The sequence below is a fragment of the Wolffia australiana genome, chromosome 15 (genome assembly GCF_029677425.1).
Source record: "Wolffia australiana isolate 7733 chromosome 15, ASM2967742v1".
In the NCBI taxonomy this organism is placed as follows: Eukaryota; Viridiplantae; Streptophyta; class Magnoliopsida; order Alismatales; family Araceae; genus Wolffia; species Wolffia australiana.
In genome coordinates this window covers 7,521,336-7,526,420 of record NC_135849.1, presented here as the reverse complement: position 1 = coordinate 7,526,420, position 5,085 = coordinate 7,521,336, and positions in this window count along the sequence as shown.

Below are 5,085 nucleotides of genomic sequence, written 5' to 3'. Positions count from 1 at the left end.
CTGCATTGTCAGAAGCATCACACATAATTTCAAAAGGCTTACCCCAATCTGGAGCTTGCAAAATAGGTGCTTGAATTAGAGCTTCTTTAATCTGCAAAAAGGATGCTTTAGCATTTTCATCAAAAACAAATAGTGTATCTTTAGAAAATAAATTAGTTAAGGGTTTAGAAATTTTAGCAAAATCTTTTATAAATCTTCTGTAGAAGCCAGCATGCCCTAGAAATCCCCTAAGTTGCTTTAGGGTTGTGGGCAGGGGGAGGTTCTTGATAACCTCGACTTTGGCCCTGTCCACCCTTAGCCCATCCTTGCTGATATGGTGGCCTAGGACAATTCCCTCCTCCACCATAAAGTGGGATTTCTCCCAACTTAGAACCAGATTGTTCTGTACACATATCTGCAAAACCTTAGTAAAATTAGATAGACAAATATCGAATGAGAAACCAAATACTGAAAAATCATCCATAAAAATTTCCAAGCAATCCCCTACTAATTCAGAAAACATGGCAGTCATACACCTTTGAAAAGTAGCTGGAGCATTACATAACCCAAAAGGCATTCTTTTAAATGCAAAAGTACCTACTGGACATGTAAATGTTGTTTTCTCTTGATCACTTTTGTTAATTTCAATTTGATTATAACCTGAATATCCATCTAAAAAATAATAAAAAATTTGACCTGAAAGTCTTTCAAGAATCTGATCAATAAATGGTAATGGATAATGATCTTTCTTAGTCACAGAATTAAGCTTCCTATAATCAATGCATACTCTCCAACTAGAAGCTACTCGAGTTTGTACCTCATTACCATTTTAATCTTTAGTCACCGTTATTCCTGTTTTCTTAGGTACTACATGAATAGGACTTACCCATGGGCTATCTGAAATGGCATAAATAAAATCAGCTTTTAGTCATTTCATGATTTCCTTTTTAACAACCTCCAACATGTGCGGGTTAAGTCGCCTTTGGGGTTGCCTTGTTGCCCTAGAATTTTCTTCTAGAAAAATTCTGTGCTCACAAATATTTGGACTGATGCCTTTAATGTCATCAATTGTCCATCCTATAGCAGATTTATAAGTAGATAAGACATTCAAAAGCTCTAATTCTTGTTTAGATGATAACAATGATGATATGATTACAGGAAAAGACTTGCATGGTCTTAAATAAGCATATTTCAGAGATGATGGTAAAGGCTTAAGTTCAATTTCAGAATGCAAAGAAATATTTGTTGGTATGGAAGATTTTTCATTCAAACATTCATTAGATTCACAAGAAAATAAATCATAAGAGCATGGATCAAAATCAAAATCATCTTCTTCTACCAACCCTAGAAAGAAAACATCCTCACTTGTGTCTTTAGGGTATTTCATTAATTTGGAGATAGATAGTTCAATTTTTTCATCTCCTACTTTAAGTTCCACTGTACCCTTATCCCAATCCGTTGTGGCTTTCGCCGTAGCTAGGAATGGTCGACCTAAAATGATAGGGGCATGGCTCAAATTTCCTGTTATTTTCATATCTGCAACTATGAAATCAACAGGAAATTTACAATTCTCCACTTTTACTATGACATCTTCTAATTTTCCATAAGGTTGCCTAATTGAACCATCGGCTAATTGTAATTCAAGAAAAATAGGTTCAAGCTCACCAAATTTAAATTTATCATACAAAGCTTTAGGCATTATGTTTACACTAGCTCCTGAATCAAGAAGTGATTTACTAAAAACCATGCCTCCTATTTCACATTTAATTAGAGGAGCACCCGGATCTCTTCTTTTCCTAGGAATATCATTCAATAAAATTGAACTGATATTTTCAGAAAGTTGTACCCTTTTCTGCTTTCTAGAAGGTGTACATAGTTCCTTCACATATTTTGCATAAGAAGGAATATTTTGTATTGCCTCAGTCAGTGGAATAGTGATGGTTGCATTTTTAAATATTTCAAGCAAATGAGAATTTTCAGGTTTTTGCTTGGATATATTTAAAGCACTAGGAAATGGAATGGGTGGTCTATAATCAAGTGGATTAGGGTCTGCCATTCATGGATGCCTTTCCTCATCCTGGCCACCCTTATCTTGTTGATCATTTTCCATCTCTCCATTTTCTTTATCTTGATGCTCCGACAATCCTACATTTTTTTATGAGTATCTAACAAAACCTTCCCACTTGTAATTTTGAAATCACACTCCCATGTTCATCATTAATCATATCTTCTTCAAAGCCATGTAAAATATTATTTGTAAAATCATGACATGATGCAACATTATTATTTTCACCAATGCAAGATTCATTTAAAATTTCGGAAGACACACAACATGATGATTCTAAATTTCTATCTACACACAACATGATATTTCTAGGATTTATATTAGGTTGGGTAGGGAGTTGACCTGGATGTCCTTCTCTTAGAAGGATTTCTTCTCATTTACCTTTCATCCTGAGAGCAGGTTGTTGTGCTTGAATCCCTTGTCCTCGCTTGAGCATCTCAATTTCCTTCTTGTGCTCTTCTAAAGTTTGCATCAACATCTTCCTTTCCTCATGCATGCTTTTTCTCTCTTCTTGCATTTCCCTGATAAAATCCATTAAAGTAGAGTTAGTGTTGTCATTATTGTTGTTAGGACGAGAGTAAAAGGGCTTAGAAAAATTTTGAAATTTTTGCTGATATGGTTGCGGGGCGAATTGCTTTGAGGCGAAATTGTTGTTTCCTCCTTTGCTCCAATTTTGATTAGGTCGTGCATTCCATTGGTTTTGACCTGCATCTTGTCTCCCAAATGCATTAACCTGTTCAACCATAGGACAAGCCTCATCAGAATGTTCTTCACTAGAACAAAAACAACAAGGGTTGTTAGTGGAATTGTTGCCCTCGTTTGCATTCGCCTTTCCTTTAGACTCCTACAAAAAAGATTTAATATCATTGCTCATTTCTCTTTCTAGCTTATCAATCCTGATCTCCGGTTCAACTGCCTTGACGTCAATGATTCCTCCACCTTGGGACCTGCACTTCGGTTAGTGTACGAAAAACTTTGACGGTATGTCCAATCTTCTACTAATTTTTCCATCAATTTCATGGATTCATCTGCATGGGTATCAAGGAACATTCCTCCACTAGATATATCCACTAGATGCCTTTCCTGATCATTCAATCCACCATAAAAAATTTCAACCAATTCATGAGATGGTATGCCATGATGTGGAAAACAGAAGATACAAAAAAGTAAAGTACTTGCTCACGGAAAAGAGGCGATAACTTCAAAAATCACAGATTGAAACTTATCCCTCGTTTTAGCTACAAGAATTCACATTTTTTTTTTTTGAATTTATTAAATGAGGATGTCTAACGAACGTAAGATTCATATTATGACTTACAATTCAACTATTTTTTTATTAAATAAATGCTGAATTTCATTTTTTCAGTAGACTTTTCATTTAAAAATTAACTTTCATCGAAAACTTACAGCAGCTTGCCAAACAAATGCTAAGAGAAAGAAAAATAAAGGTATAATGGGCAAAATGTCTATGAGTGGATTAAAAATCGCATAAGCCTCAGGCAATTTTCCCAAGAAAACACTACTTGATGACGAAACAGCAGAATTAAGACAGATACAGATTAAATTCAAAAATATATTAAGCATAACAAAGATTTGTTTTTAGAGATTATTAAATTTTTATTGACTAATGGATATAAGGGAATTTGACTAAGGAAGGTAAGTAATAACTAAAAAAGCCTTCTTTTGCTTTGATTTGAACTCCCCCCAAAAAATCCAAATCAAAAATCCTTACATTTTCAAATTCAAAAGAGAATACAAGGAATTATACTTTCATACAATATCTTAATTGAATTATATGTAATGATCAATGAAATTCTATGTTATTCTATAGTCATACGTTTTACGTATTAGAATACCGGAAGGAATTAGAGGATTTGCCTAGAACTATATATTATAGTTATTTTTTTTTTTTATTCTTATATTCTCTGCAATGAAATAGGGAATTGACGAATGTCCCACAATACACTAATAATTTTGATTAGTATCAAATTTAAATCTAAATGGGGCGTCGCCAAGTGGTAAGGCAACGGGTTTTGGTCCCGCTATTCGGAGGTTCGAATCCTTCCGTCCCAGATCCATTCTGCTGAATGAAAATAACAAAAATCTATCGATTCCCTTTAATTAAAGCCTAAAATAAGTCACTAGGGGACTCGAGAGTCTTTCTATGGAAAGACTAAATCAGAGAATAGAGGGAAAGACTAAATCAGAGAATAGAGGTTTTTATAGATTATTAGAGTCCCTTGCTATAGTCCTTTTTTCAGTTAAATACCCTAAAACTAACTAGAATGGAGTGAAATTCAAATTAAATAGGAATATCAAACATATTTACACCCATTTATTTTTTTGTATCCCGTTCCAATACATAAAAAATCAAAGTTAATGTAGCAACTTGGTAGAGCTATTAAAGATAGTCTATAAAATATAATGAATTTTTTGAAGTCATCAAAAATCTAAAGCAAACTTTTTATGTAAAACAAAAAATGACCGAGTTTTATACCCATACCATATATATTATGTAGTCTTTGTGTTCAATTTACGTAGTTAATAAGGTCTTTTCTTTTGGTTCACTCCCAAAAATCTCATTATTTAATGAGATAATTGCCAAAATTCAATCCATAAAATTAACAAGGGGCATTGTTAACAAATGTTGCTTGTATATAATGGCTATGGAAATAGCATATTCCTACGTTTAGTTTCTCTTTTTTCATATGAAAAAAAAGAAAAATAACAATAAAAAAAAATGACCTTAATCTTATATTACCTTATATAACACATTTTATATTATATACCCATAAATAAACCACGTTTTGGTTTAGCTTTCTTTGTCAATTTATCTATCTATTTTATCTCGTTTCAATTAAAAATTTCTCAGTCAATTCGACATATCCAAATTTATATCTCTACTTTTTGACTTTAATGAGTGGGATAGATATCAATCATATACATTAAATATTTTCTTTATCATGACGGCTTTAGCGAAGAATAAATTAAGTCATTTTCAAAAACATAAGATATTTTGTAGAATTATCCTTTGAAGTAGA